This window comes from Apium graveolens, chromosome 8 (genome assembly GCF_009905375.1).
Source record: "Apium graveolens cultivar Ventura chromosome 8, ASM990537v1, whole genome shotgun sequence".
NCBI classification, from domain to species: domain Eukaryota; kingdom Viridiplantae; phylum Streptophyta; class Magnoliopsida; order Apiales; family Apiaceae; genus Apium; species Apium graveolens.
In genome coordinates this window covers 196460562-196487331 of record NC_133654.1, presented here as the reverse complement: position 1 = coordinate 196487331, position 26770 = coordinate 196460562, and the positions used below count along the sequence as shown (strand labels likewise).

The 26770-nt window shown below is 37.1% G+C and overlaps 1 non-coding gene across 1 annotated transcript; it reads right to left on the bottom strand.

Moving 5' to 3' along the window:
• Positions 1-22484: 22484 nt before the first annotated feature.
• On the bottom strand, positions 22485-22591 carry LOC141681392 (small nucleolar RNA R71). Its single transcript, XR_012558831.1, has one exon. It is a non-coding gene; the product is annotated as a small nucleolar RNA R71 (small nucleolar RNA).
• Positions 22592-26770: the final 4179 nt, after the last annotated feature.

The window sequence follows — 26770 nt, the reverse complement described above, 5'->3', positions numbered from 1 at the left end:
TAAATTATAAAATAGAAGAATTAACAAATTATATTTTTACTTGCGAAGGAGTTGTTGCTGAACGTGTTCTTCGGGGGCCAGTATTGTTCATTTTTTTACCTGCAGAAACTAGCTTAATTTTTTTTCTTTGCCTAACCTGCTTTGACATAACCTCTGCAGTATCCTTTTCATCCTCAGATAAACTATCGTGTCCAGGAATGTACTCCCGATCAAACTCTAGCATTGAATCATCATCCTCCTGTACTTTCTCTTTTGGTTTGTCCTTTTTCTTACCAAGATCAGCTGACAGTTTATTTATGCTGAGCTTCTCTATCATCTCAGCGTTCTCTTTCTTTCGCATCAACCTTTTTCTTTCGTATTCTGGAATATTCTGAAATATAGAGTAGATATATATTACATTAAACTATAGACATACATTATAGGACAAATATGTAATATACAATTTAAATACTTCCTAACCTTCGGAAATGCAGTATCATATTCAACCGATTTTCCAGCCAATCGATTACTTTCCCTCTTTTTTTGTAGCCCTTGTAGTGTCACAAACTTCTTTTTTGCTTGTAAACCTGTTGATGCAAGTAGTGGTGAAAATAATAATTTAAATCAGCATGTGAAATTTAATCATCTTAACCATATTAAGCATTACCTTCAAAAAACTGTGTTCTTGGTCGCACAATCACATGTGGTTGCATTTGTGTTGTTGGATCAATAGATTTGTCAATTATGTTATCAACATAAAATTCCAAATTAACTCCTTCAACTGTCTTTATAAACTCACTTAGTTCACTGTCATTGGCAATTAGTTTCCAACCATTCAGCATGTTTTTGACATAAACTCCGCCTATTTCCGTGTATTTCAAATCATCCTTCACTTACTCCATCACAACCGTGTACGAGAACTTATCAGCATCAACAAATTCTGGAATCTCAGTACATGTCCCACCTACATATTTTGTTTTCATGAACTCTCCCTTATGGTAGAATTTGATAATAAAATCTTTTTCTGCCATCCTGAAAAAGAAGAACAGGGAAAAAAATTAGTAACAATTTAATAGTAAGTAGTTTGATAATTAATTAATCCAATTTTATAGAGAGTACAAGAAAACAACTAAGTTTGCAGAAAATAAAGAAAATGACCAAGTTGTGAATATAAATAAAATACAAGAATAGAGTAATGGTAGCAGTTTGATATGACTAAAGCATGAAGTGCAATTTTTCATTGTCTAATACAATAAAATATTACATTGATTTAGAAGTAGCAGTTGGATGTCTTAAGCAGGAAGCACAATGAAAAAATACAATAACAAAAAGTAAATAGCTAGCACTTATATTTTTTAGATTTCACGATCATCCTCCTCTTCATCTGGTGTAACAGGGATTTTTTTTATAGGCACATCATCTCTATACCAGCTGACATCGTTAAGGATATTATGTCCCCTTGGCACATAACCTATGTCATTAACATCTTCAAGTGACATTCCCTCTTCTACTTCACTATACTGATCCCTTGGTAAATTCTTGATAACAAAATGCATGTCTTTTTCAGTAGGATCTTCAATATAATAAACTTGGTGTACTTGTGTAGCCAGAACAAACGGATCATCTTTTTGACAGAACTTGTTGAAGTTGACTCTTGTTAGGCCATAACAATCCCTCTCCCTTTGGTACCAACGACACTTAAATAGAACTACAGTTAACGCTCCCCAATAGTCGACTTCAATAATATCTTCAACTGCACCATAGTAAACCACATCCCCAACTATTGGATTCTGATCTTTTGCACTCGCAAAACTGGTGGTTAAGGCTGTTAGAAAGACACCACTATTTTGGGTTGTACACCTTCCATCCCTGCGCTTCGTATGGAATCTATATCCATTAACCATATAGCCATTAAACCTCTTGGCTACTCGATGTGGCCCTTTTGCCAAGGAGGATAATTCCACTGAAACATCATCTCTCATTGTAATTACCTCTTTTAACCACTTCTGAAATTCAGTTGTGTGCGTTCTTTCTCTTTTATACTTCTTTATCTTTGCTTCTTTTTCAATCAAGGCACGATGTTCCCTACAAACATAATATATAATATAATATTAGCTTACTTAAACTGGTTTAATTTGGAAATAGAGATATGCATCATATTTATATACCATATATACTTACTCTTTTAGGTTCTCGACTTCCACATTATCACAATTGAACACTATATAGCGATGTGCATTGCTCCAGATATTGTCTTCCAAATATATAGACTTCCCATTTTTATTTTTTCGAGATCCGATAGGATATCCAGCATCTGTTTCACAAGAATTATCACTTTTGCTTTGATCACAGTTGCTTAAAAATCTGGAACAAAATGTTAAACATTCTTCTGCCAAGTACCCTTCTGCTATACAACCTTCTGGTTTACTCCTATTTCGAACATAGGATTTCAGTTTGCACAAATATCTTTCAATTCCATACATCCACCTCATGTGTACTGGTGTAAGTCATATGTCATAGCCTATTTGTATATTCGAGGATTCAACTCAACTCAAATAAGAATGTAATAAGTAAATAGTGGATCGACCGTCAGAGAGATCTCGCAAAGTAATATCTGTCAAAGGATTCAGAGACAAGGTTCATCTACAGACTTGAGGAATTAATTCACTGGAAGAAGTTCAAGAAATTGATCATGCCTCAGTGATATAAGTCAAGATCGTGGATTTAATCAAGTGACAGAGATCTCGTCAGAGTATCAATTAATTACAAGGATTTAATCTGAAGAAAATCAAAGTGTCAGAGTCAAGACATGAAGAAACGTCACGGAAGTTAGTCACTCATGAACCAGACAGTACATCGAGTGTCAACGTTGAAGTGACGGAATTGATTCATAATTTTCAGTGATTTTCAGAAGATTTGCAGAAGAATGGTTGCTGCTCAAGACTAGAATTAATTCTCTATTAATTAATTAAGTCATCTAATTTAATTAAGAAAATAAATTATATCTGCGAAGAATAATTTATTTATTAATTGAATTAATTGATTAATTAATTCTGAATTAATTCTAGGAATTTTAGGAATTTTCAGAAGCTTAATTGGATTAAATTCAAGCATTAAATCAGCAAGACAATTGAAAATGAACTAGCATGACAATCAGGATTGTCATACCGATTGTCATGCTAGGCCATTTTCCATTGTCATACCGAAAGTTACTCTAGGAGGATGATTGTCTTGCTAGTTCATTCTGATTGTCATGCTAGTTCATTCAGATTGTCTTGCTAGTTCATTCAATTGTCTCACCGAAAGTCTTGCCAGCTATAGGATTGTCATGCCAAGTCAATTCTATTCGTTTGTTGATTTAAAAAGAAGCAGAGAAGCAGCAACTTAATATTAAGAACACAGAAGTCAAGAAACAAGGCAGAAAAGAAAATCAAGAAGAAATATTTCATCTTTTCATCTGCATACTTCAAGATTAAATTTCCAGATTGTAAAGTTAAATCCAATCCACTAGAAATCTTTATCTTGCTCTTGTGTAACAATCTAGCGGATCAAAATCCCTAGAACTTAATCTCAAATCGCGTTTAGCATTTGATTCTAATTATTGCAAAAATAGAAAAAGTTCATGTCGAATTTATTCTAAATTTGTGATAATTAATTTGAGATTAATTCCTTGTAATCGATACAGTTGTTGTAACACCTTTCAAGTTTAATAATATTTTTATTTAACTTGAATTTTGTTTCACATTTTTTATTCCGCATTTAATTCGATTATTCGGTACTGTTTGTATTCAACCCCCCATTCTACAAACACATTGGGACCTAACAATTGGTATCAGAGCCTTCTGATTAACGAACAAATCAAGATCCTAGACTTTTGTGATTTTTCAACTCCTTGAATTTTTATTTATTCAAAAATTCATAATGACTTCACATAAAGTTGGAACCGTTAAAATTCCACAATTTGATAAAGAGAATTATATCATGTGGAAGAAGAAGATGCTATTATTTTTACAAGTTGCAAATCCCAAATATTCAAACTTGTTAAAGAAGGGTATAAAAACTCCGATGGTTATTGAACCGGAGGTAATAATAGATGGTGTGGTGACTACTGAAGCTAGAACCTATCCAAAAGAGCCTGAAGATTTTACTCCTGCTGAGAAGGAAGAAGCCTCCTTGGATGCCAGCCTTCAATTAATATTAATTGATTCCCTTGATCCCTTGATGAACAGACATGTGATGAACTGTAAAAATTCCAAACACATGTGGGAAACTATTGAGGTGATTAATGAAGGCACAGAGGAAGTTAGGGAGAACAAGTTGGAAATCCTAACCTCTGAATATGAACATTTCAAATCAAATCCAGGAGAAGGAATTACTGAAGTGTTTGAGAGGTACAATGCGTTGATCAACAACCTGAACATCAATGGAAAGTATTATTCAATCAGGGAGGTCAACAAAAAGTTCCTTTTAACACTGCCAGCTCATCTTGAACATAGAATCACTGCCATTAGAGAAGCTAGAGATCTGAGTGAGATTTCTTTGGACAGGCTCTATGGAGTGTTAAAAACCTATGAGTTGGAGCAGATTCAACAGAAGGAAGTCTACGGGAAGGATAGAATGGTCAGCACATCTACTGCACTTGTAGCTGAAGGTCAACAACAACAACAATCTCAACAGTTAGAAAGAATGGTACAGTTTTCCAAGGGTGAGGAAAATGAGTTAGTAGCAGAATATGATCCTCCTACTACAAATCAATCAAGTGATGATTTTTATTCCTTGGAAGAGCTGGAGCAATTGGAAGATGAATCAATGGCCCAAATTGTCAAGAGATTCTCCCATGTCAGATTCAGGAGGAATCCCAAGCTTAAGTACAAGTCCAACTACAACAAATTCCAGAAAGGTGGATCTTCATCCTCTAACACCAGCAGTGGTGGGTATAAAACAGGGATGGTTGATCGAAGCACCATTAGATGCTATAACTGCAATGAGTTGGGACACTTTGCCACAGAATGTAGGAAGCCAAAGCAAGTAAGAAAGAACTCTGAAAGGGCTTATCTGGCAAAGGGAAGAAGCTGGGATGATACTGACAGTGAAGATGAAGATGAAGGAAATCTTGCTCTTATGGCTATTGATGGAAAAGCTTCATCGTCAAGAATAGAGGTAAAACTTTCTGATGCTGAAATGGTTTATCATCTAAGAGGTAACTTAGATTGTGCACGTCGTGATAATGAACTGTTAAGTTTACAGATCACAGACCTTGAGAAAGAGGTCAATGAATTAAGACTTGTGCACATTAATCAAGACAAATTAAAAGAACAGGTATCTTTTCTAGAGAATAGAGTTGACTGTTATAGAAAACTCGAAACTATTCTCAAAGACAAGATCACCGGTCTTGAGACTAAGGTTAGAGCCTACTTCAATTCTTGTTCGAAGGCTAAAGAGTTCTACAGTAAGCAAGCTGTTAATCAAACATCTGGAATAGGTTATGATTACAATGCTGCTATTGGAGAATTAGGCATAAACTCCCCTCCTCATGTATGTGCTAAAGGGAGGGAAGTACCACATGTGCTTAAGGGTGTTGATGAACCCCTCTATAAAGCATCAATTGCTGAACCATTTGATGCGACCTCTTCTGTTATTCAAGAAGAAATACGTGCTGAGGATCATGCTTATGAGAAGATTGTTTCCAAGTCAAGTGAGTCGAAAGTTCCAGTCAAAGTTGTGAAAGCAACTGAGACTAACTCAGACACACATGAGTTGGATAACAATAATGCCATGTCTACCATGCATAAATTACCTGCTGTTAATCACTCTCATAAAGCATGTGGTGTTGCTAATTGTATGTCTTGTGCTTTTAATATGATGTATGCTTATTTTAATGGTAAGCATGTGTCTACTGATAAGACTACTCCTCGTCAGCATGTGAATAACAAGAAGCATGATAGGTCTAAGACTGCTAGTCCTTCTAAGGCTAGAAAGGAGACATTTGTGCCTAAGCTTAAACAGAAATTTGTTAAGGCTGTTTACAAGGTCAAATGTTCAGTCATTGAGAATGTTGAGACCATTAAAATTAAAAATGTTGTTTTGTCTGACAAAGGTCAGTTCTACAAGTATGCCGGGCCCAACCAAGTTTGGGTTCCGAAGAAGGTCTAATCCATTTGAAGTGCAGGGCAGTATACAGGTGTAACCGGTAGTGTGGATTCTTGACAGTGGATCATCAAGACATATGACCGGAGATAGAGCCCTGCTATCAAATGTGGTTGAGAAAGCTGGCCCCCTGGTTACCTTTGGAGATAACAGCAAAGGTTTATCTGAGGGATATGGCTGTTTGCAAGCTGGGAATGTTATCATTGTAATTTTGTATATTGTGCTAGGTTATTATCAGGAAGCAGTATCTAACATATAGCACCAGTGACGAGACTTGAGAATATTACGACATATCAGGCACCTGCTGCACATTACACTTGGAATTGGACTCTAGTAAGATGTGTACAAGTGTACTCCTGATTGGTAAGTCAAAAGAGGAAGTCAATGCACCACAGTTCATGGACTTTGCAGCTGCAGATCTATTGGACTATGCAATTTCTTCTTCACAATCTCACTTCAGGTTGGTATGAACTAGTATACTGCTCAAGCAATCGTCAAGGACATGGTATGGCACTCTAACAGAAATTGTAATTTTATATGAACTAGTAGAGTCGTCATAGTAATGCAACATAACAATTAGTATCTAAAGTACTTGACAAGTATCGGTCAATGATATGTTGTTAACATTATGTTGCAGATATTTATAAGGTTTTGACATGAATGAGAATTACTTAGACTTTACCCTAAGTGATCAATGTTTTATCAAAAACTCATTCATATTGAAAAACAAAATTAAACTTCTTTCTATATTAGTGATTTCTTATTTCATGTAAAATCTTTTGAAATCACTATTGTAAATCATTTTCTCTCTATTACCATATGTTCTATGATACAGGTTCAGTCTCCATTGACTTTCTTTCATTGACAGTCATGAGGTTGAAAACCCACAACGTCTATCCCAGACTGTAAAGACAAACACAAAAACAGAACCAACCAACACTCTCTTACCACTAAATGTAATATGAATGAGCGTGAGGGAGATAGTGCCTTAGTGCACCACATAAGGAAGGTTCTGTAGTCAACCCAGTAGCTCTGTCTCCTACATAGATGAGTAGTATTTAAACCGAGACAACTGCTAACCCCCATACATCTTCTCAAAAAGATGTAATGGTTGAAAAGGCACAAAATCAGTTACTAGATTCATTCTCTCAACAGGGTGCATCTATTGAATTTTGCCTGTCGGCCAAGGTATCCGATGTAGTGTCACCACTTCAAACATAATCAATTCTTGATGCACAAGGAGAGGTTACACACACAAAGGATGAGTTGACGGAAACAAGAGTTTCGACCATTTTAAGGTCAGATTCGATTGTTCAAGGTTCGTTAGTGGACCAATTGCCTTTACAGGTGTTAGGAGAGGATATTGATCCAAAAGCCATATGTCAGTGGTCAGTATCTACCTCCCCAGGCTTAAATCCCCTGGATGCATCTGCGGATAGTGGATCTGACATAGGTGCAGATCGGCAACTTGTTGACAATGATTCAGATATTACCTGATGAGTCACAAGGAAGTGTCTTCACAGACATTAGAAGGGAACCTTGATCTTTATGCTAAAATCTTTGGATCATTGTTTACCTTCCCAGAATTCAAATCTGGAACCCTAAAAGGGAAACTAGCAACTTGTAGATTATGACTCAGATTCATCTGACGAGTTTAACAAGGATGGGGATTTGTGAACTCCCATTGCACCACCTGTGACCTCCTTAAGGATGGCTAAGGTGATTTTCCTTGCAGGTACAGCTGGATTATGGAGCTATGAGAGAAGAGTGATACACTTATGAGAATGAGTGTAAACACGAGTGGAGAGAAGAGTGAAACACATGTGAGGTACACTAAAACACAATCACACACTCACAGTGAGGAAGAAAGAGAAACTACTTGTTATTTCTTTTCCATCCAAGTGAAATATGAGAACTCCTTCAGACGACGGCATACATTCCTTCTTTAAGGGGGAGATAAAAGCTTAAGTAATAGTTTGGAGGATTCCTCAACTAAGGGGGAGAAATAGTAGGGAGGAAGAAAAAGATCCTACATGTACACTACACCACACCATTGTTGTTTCTAACTACGGATCCTATTGTACGGGAGAGGTGGTAAACACTAGGTGATTTCCTAGTAAGGGAAGAAGCAGTTAGGGGAGTACCATTGGTTTTTATCTGCGGATCCTATTGTACGGGAGAGGTGGTAAAACGAAGGTGATCTTCTTTAATCAGTTGATTCTCATAGGGGGAGAAGCAAGAGATATGGGCTTCTTAACAGGAAATGTGGTTGTACAAATGAAGATGGAACTACTTGAAGATATGTTCAGTCTAGAGGAACATCTACTTGGAATCTGGAAAATGTTAAATCTAGTCCAGAACTTTTCTACTATTTACTTTGCATGTATGTTTATATCTTTTTCTTATTTGTTAGTTGAGTTATCCTCTAGGTATTTGTGTGTTATTGTCTAACAAACAAATAGGGGGAGATTGTAAGTCATATGTCATAGCCTATTTGTATATTCGAGGATTCAACTCAACTCAAATAAGAATGTAATAAGTAAATAGTGGATCGACCGTCAGAGAGATCTCGCAAAGTAATATCTGTCAAAGGATTCAGAGACAAGGTTCATCTACAGACTTGAGGAATTAATTCACTGGAAGAAGTTCAAGAAATTGATCATGCCTCAGTGATATAAGTCAAGATCGTGGATTTAATCAAGTGACAGAGATCTCGTCAGAGTATCAATTAATTACAAGGATTTAATCTGAAGAAAATCAAAGTGTCAGAGTCAAGACATGAAGAAACGTCACGGAAGTTAGTCACTCATGAACCAGACAGTACATCGAGTGTCAACGTTGAAGTGACGGAATTGATTCATAATTTTCAGTGATTTTCAGAAGATTTGCAGAAGAATGGTTGCTGCTCAAGACTAGAATTAATTCTCTATTAATTAATTAAGTCATCTAATTTAATTAAGAAAATAAATTATATCTGCGAAGAATAATTTATTTATTAATTGAATTAATTGATTAATTAATTCTGAATTAATTCTAGGAATTTTAGGAATTTTCAGAAGCTTAATTGGATTAAATTCAAGCATTAAATCAGCAAGACAATTGAAAATGAACTAGCATGACAATCAGGATTGTCATACCGATTGTCATGCTAGGCCATTTTCCATTGTCATACCGAAAGTTACTCTAGGAGGATGATTGTCTTGCTAGTTCATTCTGATTGTCATGCTAGTTCATTCAGATTGTCTTGCTAGTTCATTCAATTGTCTCACCGAAAGTCTTGCCAGCTATAGGATTGTCATGCCAAGTCAATTCTATTCGTTTGTTGATTTAAAAAGAAGCAGAGAAGCAGCAACTTAATATTAAGAACACAGAAGTCAAGAAACAAGGCAGAAAAGAAAATCAAGAAGAAATATTTCATCTTTTCATCTGCATACTTCAAGATTAAATTTCTAGATTGTAAAGTTAAATCCAATCCACTAGAAATCTTTATCTTGCTCTTGTGTAACAATCTAGCGGATCAAAATCCCTAGAACTTAATCTCAAATCGCGTTTAGCATTTGATTCTAATTATTGCAAAAATAGAAAAAGTTCATGTCGAATTTATTCTAAATTTGTGATAATTAATTTGAGATTAATTCCTTGTAATCGATACAGTTGTTGTAACACCTTTCAAGTTTAATAATATTTTTATTTAACTTGAATTTTGTTTCACATTTTTTATTCCGCATTTAATTCGATTATTCGGTACTGTTTGTATTCAACCCCCCCTTCTACAAACACATTGGGACCTAACAACTGGTCCACCATATTCAACTTCCTTACACAAGTGAATTGGCAAGTGAACCATTATGTCAAAAAAAGACGGTGGAAAGATCATTTCAAGTTGACAAAGTATTTCAATTATTTCTTCTTGCAACTTCTGAACATCATCTAATTCAATCACTTTTCCACATATATGCCTAAAAAATGCACCCATCCTCATTAAAGGTATTGCTACCTCAGGTTTTAGAGTTTTGATGACAGCAAATTGTAACAAATATTGGAGTATATAATGTGCGTCATGACTCTTATAACCAGAAATCTTACGCTCCTTGATCTGAACGCAACGACTGATATTTGATACGGATCCGTGTGGCAATTTAGCATTCATTAACATTGAACAAAACAATTCCTTTTCTTCTTTTGTCATATCAAAACAAGCTGCCCTAATTTGAACATGTTTTTTATCATCAGAATTGAAAGGATGAAGAATCTTTCTAATCCCCATTTCTTTCAAATCAAGACGACCATTAACATGATCTTTTGTCTTGCCCCCAATATTTAACAAAGTCCCCAAAATCTTATCACAAATGTTCTTCTCTATATGCATAACATCAAGGTTGTGTCTAACCATATGAGTACTCCAATATGGTAATTCAAAAAAAATGGACCTTTTCTTCCAAGGGCAATCAGTACAAGTTTTTTGTTTCGTCTTACACTTCCCAAAACTATTCTCATAACCAGATAACAGATGCTCAACCTCTATTCCCGTTAACATTTCAGGACTTTCTCCCATTTCCACTTCACCATTAAATCGCCTCTTATCAGACCTCCATTTGTGGTTAGGAGGCAGAAATTTTCTATGGTTCAAATACACAACTTTCCTCGAATGTTTCAAATAGGTTGACGAGGTCTGATAGTGGCATGAAGGACATGCTAAGTGCCCTTTAGTGCTCCAACCTGATAAGACTCCATATCCAGGAAAATCACTTATCGTCCATAGGAGGCTTGCGTGTAATTGAAATGTACTATCACGTCTTGCATCGTAAGTTTGTATTCCAACTTCCCATAATTCATTCAACTCTGCAATTAACGGCTGCATATATACATCGATATCGTTTCCAGGTTGTATGGGGCCTGGAATTAAGGTAGAAAGAATTATATATTCTGGTTTCATGATTAACCAGGGGGGAAGGTTGTAATTAACAAGTATGACTGGCCAGGTACTGTGAGAATTACTCATTGAACGATAAGGATTGAATCCATCAGATGCTAAACCTAACCTAACATTTCTAATTTCTCCAGCAAAATCTGGATACTTGGCATCCATAGACTTCCACCCCAGACCATCAGCTGGATGCCTTAACCTCCCATCCCTCTTTCGTGCTAAAGCATGCCATGTCATTAATCTAGACAATTCAGTGTTTAAGAACATTCTTTGCAGCCTTGGTTTCAAAGGAAAATATCTCATCACCTTTACTGGGATTTTATGTTCCTTTGACACATTATTTTTTTCACTACCAGTATCCTTATTTTCAACTTCTCTCCATCTTGAAGCTTCACACGTTTTGCAAAAATCCAGTTTTTCATTTTCACCCCAAAATAACATGCAGTCATTTGGACAAGCATGTATTTTTTGGTAGTCCAGACCTAGATCTTTAATCATACCCTTTGCAGCATTAAAAGAGGATGGTACATTGCAATTTGGGAAAACTTCCTTAATCAACTTAAGCAAATCGCTAAATGCTGACTCACTAAATCCGTGAATACACTTTAGTTGGTAGAGCCTAACTATGAAACTTAATCGAGTGAACTTAAGACACTCAGGATACAAAGGCTGCCCACCCTCCTCAACAAGCCGGTAAAATTTTTTTGCATCGTCATCAAGTCCCTTTCTAACTCCATGTTCACTATCATTATTACAATTCTCATATGTGTTACGTATCATTGCCTCTAACTCATCTGCTAAACCCATACCTATATCACTGTCCATGTTATCATCGACATCATTATTCTTATGGTTTGACACTTCATAAATCCATTCAGTGGACTGTGGACAAACACCATTGCAGATGAGATGTTCCTTTATAACGCTTTCACCATACCAATAACGATTACTACACTTTCTACAAGGACATTTCAACTCATTTCCTGATGCATATTCAGAAAATGCATTTGTAATAAAAGCTTTAACCCCCATCCTATATTTATCACTATATCTTGGAAGTGTTACCCATTTTTCTCCTTCAACATCCATTCTCTACATGATTATTCAACAAAAAATAAATTAAACAAACAAACAGTACTTTATTATGCTTGACAGGTCGTTAACACAAAATATGACAACAAATATTCAAAGAGTTATACTAGCAGGGCATAAACACAAATTTAGAACAAATTCAACTAGCATCATAAAACAGGGCATAAACACAAATTTAAAACAAAAAGCAGAGCTCATAAATTTAAACTAACAAGAAACCCAAAAATTATACTAGATCATAAAAACTCTCAAATAACAGAGCACACACACAAATTTCAGAGCCTTCACACAAATTTCAGTAAGAAAAAAATTTAAAAATGAGTAACAGCAAGAAAAATCTAACCTTCAAATTAAATAACAGCTTTAGCTATTTATAAAAATAACCTTCAAATAACCTGCCAAAATGCATGTCAAAAAATAAATGTGGGCTATATATACATATATATACATATAATCAACAACTTCTAATGCAACTTCTATATGAATCAATTTAATCTATAATCGATTTTACCTCTAATCAATTAAATGTATTATACCTCAAATCGATTTTAGGTATCATCAATTTTAACACAAAGATGAGTATCGAGAGAGAGAGAGAGATGAGTATAGAGAGAGATGAGTATCAAGAGAGAGAGAGAGATGAGTATAGAGAGAGATGAGTATCGAGAGAGAGAGAGAGATGAGTACCTGTGCTGTGAGAGAGCGAGAGAGATAGAATAGCTGTGAGAGGGTGAGAGAGATAGAATAGCTGTGAGTGAGAGAGATAGAATAAATTTTGGTACTAATTTTGCCCGCCAATCTAACCCGCCTAAATATTTCGGTCAATTTGACCAAAAGTGTAACTGCTATTGTAACATATTTTAAACCGTGTTGCAATAGCTTATTTGTTTATAATATTATTTAAAAAGCATTAAATCACTGCAACACTTTCCTATCTTATGCAACATATTATAAAACATTGCAACAGATAAGCAACTATTTGACCTACAGCAACACTTTATGCAACAGAAATGTACTTGGGGCTTGCAATAGCCAATATATGGTGTAGTGAAATAATAAGAAAACTATTTTATCATTATTTATATAAATTCTCTAATTCATTAAATATGATTAATTAATTCATCATATTTATTCTACATCGTGAGGGATACTTTTCAGCATATCACGACTATCCGGATAATACGAATTCACTGCTTAGAATACCAAGAACCCATTCAGTGAATAGTTACCGTACAATTAATTCCTTCTACCCTACAATGTCATAATTAAATACAAGGTATGGAACTCGTGTCAAGCCTATCTTATTTAATCATATTCTTTCCCATTCACTATGCTTAGTTCTAATTAATGTAAATTAGAAACTCCTTTCTAATTTCATTCACTCTAGCCAGAGATTCCTGAACTAGCATAAGTGGACAGCATTGAACATTCTCTTCCTTTCACTGGAAGGGGTAGATCCTTTATTGATCATACACTATCTTCGTGTACAAATTCCTACGCCCAGTAGAGCCCTTATTATTGTCCCTGGAGACTAAGAACTAAACCAAAGTATAGTTCAGTGTACACAAGATGACTATGATGACCTCAAGTCTAAGGATACTTGTACAACTATCACTTTGTGAACAGCTGCTGACACGTGAGTGAACTCCATCAGTTGTTCAGCTGTGTGAGTCATGTTCAGTGAACTTATTCTATAATAAGCACCTACATACTAGCTATAGTGTCACCACACAAATGTCTATGAGAACAGACATCCTTCATAATGAAGCAAGCATAATATGTACCGATCTTTGCGGATTACTAATTACCAGTTAGTAATCCTACGACCTAGGAAATATTAAGTTCAGAGTTATCATCTTTTAGGTCTCATTATTATGATCTCATCATAATCCATAAAAAGCTTTACTCTAAACTATGGTATATCTTATTTAAACACTTAAATAGATAAAACCCGCAATAAGACCAAAACAAGTCTTTTATTAATATCAATGAAATCAAAACAGATTACAAAAAAGTTATTCCTAAATCATCATACATGATTGGACTTAGGACACATCTCTTTCAATCTCCCACTTGTACTAAAGCCAATCACTCTGGTATCTAATACCCATCTTGTCTTTATGACGATCAAAGTGACTTTGAGAAAATGGCTTTATTAAAGGGTATGCTATGTTGTTATATGTGTCAACTCTCTTGACGTTGACATTTCCTCTTTCAACAATCTCCTAATCAGATGAAAGCGTCGCAAAACATTTCCTATAAGAAGTATGTCATCCACATACAATACAAGAAATGTTACAGCGCTCCCACTAACCTTCTTGTAGACACATGGTTCATCTATATTTTTGATAAAACCAAACTCTTTGATTGTCTCATCAAAACGGATATTCCATCTATGAGAAGATTGCTTTAAACCATATATGGTTCGCAACAGCTTACACATTAGGTGTTCATTTCCCTTGGAAAGAAAACCCTCTGGCTGTGTCATATCCACTTCCTCTTCAAGTTTCCCATTGAGGAAGGCCGTTTTCACGTCCATTTTCCAGATGTCATAGTCGTAGTAAGCAGCAATCGCAAGCAAAATCCGAATTGATTTTAACAGGGCTACAGGCGAAAAAGTTTCATCAAAGTCAATCCCTTGCCTTTCTTTGAATCCTTTTGCCACGAGCCTAGCCTTATAGGTCTCCACCTGGCCATATGCTCTAATATTTCTTTTGTATACCCACTTGCACCCAATAGGCTTAACACCTTTAGGCGCCTCGACCAGAGTCCATACTTGGTTGGTATACATAGATTCCATTTCGGATTTCATGGCAATATGCCATTTCTCTGAGTCAACACTACTCATAGCCTCATTATAGGTCACTAGGTCGTCATTATCAATGATTGACAACTCATTGTCATTCTCAATGACAAGGCCATAATACCTCTCAGGTTGGCAAGACACTCTCCCTGACCTACGAATGGGTTGTTTCATAGAAGGTTGTTCAGTCTGAACAGGTGTTTCCACTTGATCCGTAGTAGTTTGTGCTTCTTGAACTTCATCAAGTTCAATTTTGCTCCCACTGTTTCCTTCAAGGATAAACTGCTTTTCCAAGAAGGTAGCATGTCTGGAGACAAACACCCGATGATCGGTATAAAAGTAATACCCTAAAGTCTCTTTAGGATATCCCATAAAATTACATTTTACGGATCGAGATTCCAGCTTATCTGGGTCAACTTTCTTGACATAAGATGGACATCCCCAAATCTTAACGTGTTTAAGACTCGATTTCCTTTCTTTTCATATCTCATATGGAGTTTGAGGAATAGATTTGGAAGGCACCTTATTCAGTAAATATGCTGAGGTTTCCAATGCATAACCCCATAGGAATACTGGAAGATTCGCATAGCTCATTATGGACCGAACCATGTCTAACAAAGTTCGATTTCTCCTTTCAAATACCCCATTTAATTGTGGAGTATAAGGAGGAGTCCACTGGGAGACTATACCATTTTCTTTGAGATAATCTAGAAACTCTCCATTCAAGGATTCACCACCTCGATCTGATCGAAGAGTTATATTACTATGTTTGGTTTGTTTCTCCACTTCATGCTTATATTCTTTGAACTTTTCAAAGGCTTCAGACTTGTGTTTCATCAAATACACATATCCGAATATAGATCGATCATCTATGAAAGTAATGAAGTATGAAAATCCACCCATGGCTTGCGTAGACATTGGTCCACATACATATGTGTGTACCAATCCTAGCAAATCTGCAGCCCTCTCTCCATGTCCACTAAATGGAGATTTGGTCATTTTACCCAATAGACAAGACTTGCATGTAGGATATGGTTCAAAATCAAAGGGGTCAAGTAACCCTTCCTTATGCAAGGTCCGTAGTCTATTTTCACTAATATGACCAAGTCTGCAGTGCCACAAGAAAGTGAGATTCTCATCATCCCTTTTTCTTTTATTAGTATGTTCAATTTATAGTAAATTATGCTCTACGTCACATACATACAGACCATTATTTAAAATACCACTTCCATAAAGAACATTATCTCTAAGAATTGAACATTTATTATTCTGAATAACAAACAAAAATCCAGCCAAGTCAAACATGGGAATAGAAATAATATTCCTCACAATCGAGGGAACAAAATAACAATTATTTAAAACAATAGTATTTCCCGTAGGCATATGTAAATGAAATGATCCTACAGTTTCAGCAGCAACTCTTGCTCCATTTCCCATCCGTAGAATCACCTCATTTTCCTCAAGAGTCCTATTTCTCCTTAGTCCCTGCAACGAATTGCAAATATGAGAACCACGGGCGGTATCTAATACCCAAGTAGAAATTTGACTTAGTGACATATTAACTTCGATCATGAACATACCTGAATCAGAAGCGGTAGTCTCACTACCCTTCTTCTTCTTCAATTCTGCAAGGTAAACCTTGCAGTTCCTCTTCCAGTGCCCCACCTTGTTACAGTGAAAGCAAACAGCTTTGCTCTTGGGGTCTTCAGCTTTTGGTGGAACCGGCTTTTTCTCACCTACTTTCTTCTTCTTGGAAGGGTTCTTCTTCCTTTTCTTAGGATTGGAACCTTCACCAATTAGAAGAACAGGAATTCTTCTTAGGGGGGAAATTCGATTCCGCAGTCTTCAACATGTTGTGGAGTTCAGGCAGGCTGACCTCCAGCTTATTCATGTGAAAGTTCACAATAAACTGCGAGAATGAACTCGGAAGTGATTGCAAGACCAAGTCTTGGCTCAGCTTCCCCATCCATAGCAAAACCAAGTTGTCCAAGACGTTCAATCAAATTGATCATCTTAAGTACATGGTCATTCACAGATGATCCCTCAGACATCCTACAACCGAACAGCTCCTTCGATATCTCATATCGAGCTGTCCAACCTGCCACATCATACAACTCTTGTAGATGCATAAGGATGGTGTGAGCATCCATATGCTCATGCTGCTTCTGTAGCTCAATGTTCATGGAAGCTAGCATGATGCATTGAGCAACATTTGCATCATCTATCCACTTACGATACACAACATGTTCATCATTATGTGCATCGTTAGCAGGTTCAGTAGGCTTAGGTGAGTCAAGCACATATTCCAGCTTCTCAACCCTGAGAACAATTCTCAAGTTTCGAAGCCAGTCAGCAAAATTAGGACCAGTCAACTTGTGAGCATCTAGTATGCTCCGGAGTGATAGTGCAGAAGACATAACGTATATAGTAAATCTGTAAATGATGAACACATAACAACACTTAGCAAATATTCAATTTCATTTCAAAACACTATATGAATCGGGTCTTTATTCATAAGTGGCTCCCACTAGTTTATCTAATTTATACTACCCCTAAGTGAAAATTAAGCATTCATAATGCTAGTGGGAATAGGGATCCTACATTTCATCACACAACCTCGGCTGTAGCACGAAACGTCATATGATGTTCAATAGGCAGACAACTCTTGTCAATTACATCTTATGTTATGCCCTAATAAAACTATAGCCTCTTGAATAATTGAGTCACGGCTGTAGTACGACAGACTCAATATTCTAAGTCAAGTCTAACCCAATATTTTGTACAATTGAATCAGTCTCCAACGGCCCACGGCTGCAGCACGTAACGACCTTTCGATTCTAATTCAATGCACACATCTCCATGTAATAGACAAGCATTTCTTATTTCGAAATCAAAGCCCTCGGCTGTAGCACGAAATGACAATGATTCAAAAATAAGAACTACTTTCTACCATGTTGGAAGGCTATGACCGACACAAGCCCGTTGTGTCATTGGCCAATTACTACTTGATATTATTTAATTTTAGAGGGATTATATTATGTTATAATCATAATCATATTATAAAGAGATTCTTCCTTTTAAATTAAATATTTCAAATCAATAATCGATAATCAGATGATTCCCAGATCGGGGGGAGCATTGTCAAGAGGCGTCACTTAATACCCCTTTCTTACAGATAGAAATCTGTTGTTGACAGAATCATCCTTTCTCTCAATATTGAAAATTCATATTTGATTACGTGTTTCATAAACACAAGAATCTCATGATTGTATTCATAATATTTATATTAAGGTCATGAAACAATTTCACTATACTAGATTGTCTAACATACGCCTTATGTTAATTGAGTTCACCTAAATCTATCATCGCATGATTACTTAAGCATATATCACATATATAAGCATGAATAAACGTAAAGGTAGGCATGTTAAATCATGTAGCATATTATTCTAAGCACTATACATCTCTATGTATCACATGAGGCATTTAAAAGTAATTAAAACAGTTAAAAACAACTTTAATACACTGCTGTTAGCTATAAACAGTTCGAAAATATTTCAGAAAATACAATATAATATACCATTATATATGTCTCGAAAAGACGAATCCAACGGCACTAAGCACGCCCCAATCTGACCACCCACGCGCCTTCACGCGCCCCGAGAAGCTCTCCCACGCGCCCCCATACGCACACGCGTTATCAGGCGCGTGTCTGACAGTCAGCCACGTGCCCCCACGCGCACACGCACCTCACGCGCCCTGACAGCTGTGCTGATGTCAGCATGACGTCATCTGATGACGTCAGCATTAATGCTGACCGTTGATCGCGCATGTCTGACACGCGCCGCGCGTGACACACGAGCGCGTGAGCCCCACGCGCGCACGCCAGTCGCGCGGCCTTCCCCTATTTCTGACAGTCGCCGTTTTTTTTTTAAACAGCCGCTGCCGCCGCCCATGGAACTCCGTGCCACCATCAACATCAGCACTGACTTCTCTTTTAATAAACAGCAGGTGACTAAACATATATATATATACTAACAGATTATATATATATATATTTAATTACGAATTTAATTAAAACAACTTCAAAAAATCATAATAATTAATCCACTCATCAGAAAATTATGAAAAAATACCCAGACGATCTACAACACTTGTAGAACCCAGATCTACAGTCAAAACAATTTTGAGAAACAATTTCTAATCAATCATAATTAATCCATGATATAACTTGCAAAAATCATAATAAATTCATACAAGATCATAAAATTCTGAAATTTTTATCACAGATCTATATGCATACAAACTATGCTCTGATACCACTGTAGGATTTTATACATCACGGAAGCATGGTAAAATAATTTTCTTGATATAAAATCCAAATAAAGGCATGCATATCATGATTAAATCATAAGGGATCGTTTCTAACCTTTTAAAACCGATCCAAGAACGGCGAGCGGAGATCCTTAGCAGCTGCTCCTCAAGTGTGAAGCACTCCACCGGTATCCACCAAGAGATCAATGTGATGGAGGAGGAAGGGGTGGGAGAATTAGGGTTTTCTTAACCTTTTTTAGGTTGAGGCAAAATAAGGGTTTATAATAGTATATTTATAGGCAAAATTTTCAGCTGAAAATTTTCCCAAAAAATATTATTATTATTAACCCTTTATTCTTATTAACCTATTAACTAATAATTAAAACACCTTTTAATTATTAATCCTTTTTCTAAACACTTTAGAAATAATTCTCTCACTTGATTTAATTTCCAAAATTAAATTCTTAATTAATAATATTAAGAACTTTTCTTAATTAATTTATAATTAATTAAATCTTATTTAATCAATTATTAAATTTGCTAATTAATTATTTATTTCATAAATAAATAATTACCAGCCATTATTAATTAATTCCTCCACCATTAAATCATTATCTTTTATGGTGTGACCCTGTAGGTTCAATATTAAGCCGATAATAGAAATAAATAATAAAAAAACTATTTTATCATTATTTATATAAATTCTTTAATTCATTAAATATGATTGATTAATTAATCATATTTATTCTACATTGTGAGGGATACTTTTCAGCATATCGCGACTATCCGGATAATACGAATTCACTGCCTAGAATACCAAGAACCCATTCAGTGAATAGTTACCGTACAATTAATTCCTTCTACCCTACAATGTCATGATTAAATACAAGGCATGGAACTCGTGTCAAGCCTATCTTATTTAATCATTTTCTTTCCCATTCACTATGCTTAGTTCTAATTAATGTGAATTAGAAAATCCTTTCTAATTTCATTCACTCTGGCCAAAGATTCCTGAACTACCATAAGTGGATCAGCATTGAACATTCTCTTCCTTTCACTGGAAGGGGTAGATAGTAAGTGGCATTTTATACCACTTAGAACGTCTTATAATAGCTTGAATTGGTGTCTTGAAATCAAGTATTTTGTGTATTTGATGCGTTTTTCTAGTGTTTGTGCATTTCAGGGTATTAGTTGCATTTCGGGAGAGAATTCATCAATAATAAGCCTTGGCATGTGTTTAGCATTGCAATTGGGAAGATAGGAGCAGATTGCAGCGAAGAAACGGAGGAAAAATAGATCAGTTTCCAGAAGGGGGCTGAGCGGAGGAAAAATAGATCAGTTTCCAGAAGGGGGCTGAGCGCCCGCTCAGCTCTCTGCTGAGCGACCGCTCAGGAAGCTGAGCGCCCGCTCAGGAATGCTGAGCGGCCGCGCAGGGTCGGATTTTCAGATTAATTATTTTAGAGTCCTATGTTTGTTTGGCTTCCAACTTCTGAGTTATCTGGGTTTTATGGGACTCCTATATAAGTAGATTTCAGAGACGTTTTACAAAGGTTGGATCGTAGTATTAATCAAAGAGCGAGGAGATAAGGAAGAAGACGGTTTTAGCACACCGCAACGAAGAGGAAGCATATTTTCTTGTGATTCTTTATTTCGTTGTAACGTTGGATGCTAGTTTTCTTTACTTTGAAGCTATTTACTCTTGTGACGTACTCTGGTTTAATATAAGTAGATTTAGTTATTATTCTCGTGTGTTATTATCATGTTTTCATATGAACCCATGATGACGATGAGTACTATCATGGGCTAATCGTGATCATGGGGTCGTAACAGATTTACTATGGAGTTCTTTAGTTAATTGTTTAATACCTTAGTATGTGATGATTTTATGATATCTAGTATTGGTTGTGCGTATTCGTCTTATGTGCGTCGCGAACATATAAGATAGGGAGTTAATCTCTTGTGAAGCGACGGTGGATCTTGAGATTTAGAACTTGCCATGCTAGCATAGGTTCATGCACGAGTATGCATGATTAGTGGGTAACTCTAACCGTTTTATTCGCCCTGTGTAATCAGAAAGAATAACTTGTGCTTAAATCGTTATGTTGTCAATTTCTGTAGACATATAGAGACTCAACATAATTGATGCATATTCAACTTCTATCTTAATTTTGGATGTTTGGTAGAATGGTATTAGTACAATGAAAGTTGGCTTTTATCAGTTCCGTGTTATTCGATTAATATCATCACTGTTGCATGCTAAGGGTAATAACAATAGCTATTAAAGGAAGTAGTAATGAAGTTATGATCTCATGAGTGTTTTAATATTGTTAATTCAAGTGTTAATTAAGTGCGTAATTTTAGTAGTTAAATGTAGTTAATAATTAGTTAATCAAATCTAAGAGTTATTGTCTTAACATTGAGAAGTAATCATACATTGGTGAGTGAGTTTAATTGAACATAAGTAGTTTGAGTTTCTGTGGGAACGAACTAGAAAGTATTCTATATTACTTGCGAATGCGTATACTTGCGTGTGTATTTAGCGCATATTTTCACCCTAATAAGTTTTTGGCGCCGCTGCCGGGGACTCGGCGTATTTGTTTAGTTTATGTACTTACCATCATTGGTCATTAAGACTTAGTGATTAAGACGCGTTACTTATTGTTTCCGATTGTGTTTCAGGTACTTTAGCAAGCGTTTATGCAAACTCGTTCTCGTGCTCGGAAGAGGACTTTAGATACGGCTGAGGAGACAGAAGAAGTTCTTGATATTCCGGAGAAGATAGATTTTGAAGATTCTGATTCAGGAAGTGAGTAGAAAGAGCCGGTAACCATGGGTGATCGTTTAGTTCTAGTAGATCCAGCTCTTATGGACTTTTCTCGACCCAAAATTGATGACATTCAGTCTAGGATCATGCACCCGGCTATTGAGGCCAATAACTTTGAAATCAAGCCGGGCACTATTCAGATGGTGCAGAATTCTGTTTCCTTCGGAGGTGCAGCGACTGAAGACCCCAACATGCACATAAGGAATTTTGTCGATATCTGCAGTACTTTCAAATATAATGGTGTGACTGATGAGGCTATCAAGCTAAGGCTTTTCCCATTCTCTCTAAGGGATAAATCTAAGGACCGGTTACATTCTGAACCAGCTGGGTCTATCACTACTTGGCAAGATCTTGCACAAAAGTTTCTAGTGAAGTTTTATCCAATGGCGAAGACTGCTGCTATAAGGAGTGCTCTTACTCAGTTTGCGCAGCAACCTACAGAATCTATGTGCGAAGCTTGGGAGCGCTACAAGGAGATGTTGAGAAAGTGTCCACATCATGGAATGCCTGATTGGATGGTGATCACAGGTTTTTATAATGGCTTGGGGGCCCAATCTCGGCCCATGCTTGATGCAGCAGCTGGAGGCACCTTGTGGGCCCAAAGCTATACTGAGGCTTATAATCCTATTGAGACTATGGATGCAAATGAGCATCAAAACCCAACTCAAAGGATGATGCCTGGGAAGGTAGCGGGTATTCTGGAAGTCGATGCAGCTACAGCTATTGCAGCGCAGCTCCAAGCGCTGTCTATGAAGGTCGATTTTCTAGCCACCTATGGGATAAATCAGATAGCTATGGTCTATGAGCTTTGTGCAGGTTCTCATGCTACGGATCAGTGTTCTCTTGTTAATGAATCTGTTCAGTATGTGAATAATTATCAGCGACAACAGCAGCCTGTGCCAGCTACTTATCATCCCAACAACAGAAATCTTCCAAATTTCAGCTGGAGTAATAATCAAAATGCTATTCAGCAACCATATCAGTAAGGCGTAAGTAAACAGTTCAATCCACCTGGATTCCAGCAACCACAACATTATGCTCAAAGGCAATCATATCCTCAACAAGGAGGTGCAGCTCCACCCTCTAGTGCTGATTTTGAGGAACTTAAGTTGTTGTACAAAAGTCAGGCGGTTTCCATCAAGACCTTGGAAAATCAAATCGGTCAAATAGCCAATCCAGTGTTCAATCATCAACCTGGCATACTTCCCAGCGACACTGAAGTGCCAGGCAGGAAGGAAGCTAAAGAGCAAGTCAAGGCTATTACTTTAAGGTCTGGAAAAGTTGTTGATGCTGAAAAAGCAAAAGAATGAGAAGCTGAAGTTGGAGATGAAGAAGCTAAGCAAAAGGACAAGCGGCGGAATCAAGGAAAACTACTGTTGAACACACTCTGCCTGAGGGTAATACAGGGGAGAAACAGCTCTATCCTCCACCACCTTTCTCTAAGAGATTGCAACAACAAAAGCTAGATAAGCATTTCGGTAAGTTTCTGGAGGTGTTCAAGAAACTTCACATCAATATACCTTTCGATGAGGCTCTGGAGCAAATGCCTAGTTATGCGAAATTTATGAAGAGTATTCTTTCAAGAAAGGTGAAACTGGATGAACTTGAGACCGTTGCTCTAACGGAAGAATGTAGTGATGTGCTACAGCAAAAGTTACCTCCAAAGCTTAAAGATCCAGGTAGTTTCACCATTCTTTGCACTATTGGCAAGTTGTCTTTTGACAAGTGCCTTTGTGATTTGGGAGCAAGCATCAATCTGATACCGTTGTCGATCTTTAAAAAGTTGAATTTGCCAGATCCAAAGCCCACCTGCATGTCTCTACAATTGGCTGATTGATTTATTACTTACCCAAGAGGCATAGTGGAGGATGTTCTAGTAAAGGTGGATAAGCTCTTCTTTCCTGCAGACTTTGTTATTCTGGATTTCAAGGAAGATAAGAAAATTCTCATAATCTTGGGAAGACCTTTCTTGGTTACAGGCCGTACCTTGATAGATGTGCAGAAAGGTGAACTTACTATGCGGGTGCAGGATCAGGATGTGACATTCAATGTATTCAAAGCAATGAAATTCCCTACAGAAGATGAGGAGTGCTTAAAAGTGGATTTGATTGATTCTGCGGTTACTACAGAACTTGATCATATGCTAATGTCTGATGCTTTAGAGAAGGCCTTAGTGGGGGATTTTGAAAGTGATGATGAGGATGGAAATGAGTAACTACAATATCTAAATGTTTCTCCCTGGAGGCGAAATCTAGACATGCCATTTGAATCTCGTGGTACTTCGGACATCAAAAATGCTGAAGGAAAGCTCAAACCATCGATTGAGGAAGCACCTACCTTGGAGCTTAAACCATTGCCTAAATACTTGAGGTATGCTTTTTTAGGTGATGCATCTACTTTACCTATTATTATTGCCTCTGACCTTTCAGGTAGTGAGGAGGACAAGCTCTTAAGGATCTTGAGAGAATTCAAATCAGCTATCGGAGGGACTATAGCATACATAAAAGGGATCAGCCCCTCATACTGCATGCATAAGATTCTTCTAGAAGAGGGTAGTAAGCCGACTGTTGAGCAACAGCGCAGACTTAATCCTATCATGAAAGAAGTGGTGAAGAAAGAAATTCTGAAGTGGCTGGATGCAGGAATCATTTATCATATTTCTAACAGTTCTTGGGTGAGCCCCGTGCAATGTGTACCTAAGAAAGGAGGTATCACTGTAGTAGAAAATGAAAAGAACGAGCTCATCCCCACTTGAACAGTCACAGGATGGAGAGTATGCATGGACTATAAAAAGTTGAACAAGGCCACGAGGAAGGATCACTTCCCTCTTTCATTTATTGATCACATGCTTGATAGGTAGGTCGGTCACGAGTATTATTATCTTCTGGATGGCTATTCAGGGTATAATCAGATTTGTATTGCACCAGAGGATCAAGAAAAGACTACCTTCACTTGTCCATTTGGCACGTTTGCTTTTCGCGGAGTTTCGTTTGGGTTATGTGGCGCGCCGACCACTTTTCAGAGATGTATGATGGCTATATTCTCTGACATGATTGGAAATAATGTCGAGGTGTTCATGGACGACTTCTCCGTCTTTGGACATTCGTATGATGAATGTTTGAATAATCTTCGTGCAGTACTCAAAAGGTGTGTGGAAACTAATTTGGTGCTCAATTGGGAGAAATGTCATTTTATGGTGCGTGAAGGCATTATTCTTGGGCATAAGGTCTCTAGCAAGGGTCTTGAGGTGGACAAAGCCAAGGTGGGAGTCATTGAAAATCTTCCACCACCTATTTCTGTGAAAGGAATCCGTAGTTTTCTGGGTCATGCGGGTTTTTATCGGCATTTCATCAAGGACTTTTCGAAGATATCTAAGCCTTTGTGCAACTTGCTTGAGAAGGATGTGCCTTTTAAATTTGATGATGACTGCTTAACGGCATTCGAGACTCTTAAGAAGAGTTTGATAACTGCACCAGTTATTACAGCACCCGATTGGACAGAGCCTTTTGAGATGATGTGTGATGCAAGTGATTATGCGGTGGGCGCAGTTCTTGGGCAGCGCAAGAATAACCTCTAGAAGAGTTTGATAACTGCACCAGTTATTACAGCACCCGATTGGACAGAGCCTTTTGAGATGATGTATGATGCAAGTGATTATGCGGTGGGCGCAGTTCTTGGGCAGCGCAAGAATAACCTCTTTCATGTAGTCTACTATACTAGCAAGACCTTAAATGAGGCCCAAATGAACTACACCACTACTGAGAAAGAGCTCTTGGCTATAGTTTTTGGTTTTGAAAAATTTCGATCTTATTTGTTTGGGACAAAGGTGACAGTGTTCACTGATCATTCGGCCATTCGCTATTTAGTTTCCAAGAAGGATTCGAAGTCGAGACTCATTCGTTGGGTGCTCTTGCTACAGGAATTTGAGTTAGAGATCAAGGATCGAAAAGATACTGAGAATCAAGTAGCTGACCATCTCTCCAGATTGGAGAATCACGAGTCTACTTCACATGATACGACATTGATCAACGAATCTTTTCCAGATGAGCAGTTGTTCGCAGTTCAGGAGGAAGAGCCATGGTTCGCAGATATTGTGAATTATCTTGTCAGTAATATAATACCTCCTAATTTGACCATAGCTCAAAAGAAGAAGTTTCTGCATGAGGTGAAGTGGTATATGTGGGATGAACCGTATTTGTTTAGACAGGGAGCTGACCAGATCATCAGGAGATGTATCCCAGTCTGTGAGACGGAGGGGACATTACGAGACTGCCACTCCACAGTTTATGGTGGACACTATGGTGGTGAGAAGATGGCAGCTCGTATTCTGCAAGTAGGTTTTTTCTGGCCTACTTTGCTTAAGGATGCTCATCAGTTCGTTTTAAGGTGTGATCGTTGCCAAAGAGTGGGAAATCTTACGAGAAAGGATGAGATGTCGTTAAATATGATGCTTGAAGTCGAGGTCTTTGATGTCTGGGGAATCGATTTCATGGGGCCTTTTGTCTCGTCCTGCAATAATCAGTACATCTTGCTGGCAGTTGATTATGTCTCAAAATGGGTAGAAGTAAAAGCTCTACCGATAATTGATGCAAAGGAAGTGTTGAATTTTCTTCATAAGCAGATTTTCACAAGGTTTGGAACGCCACGAGTAATCATAAGTGATGAAGGGTCGTATTTCTATAAC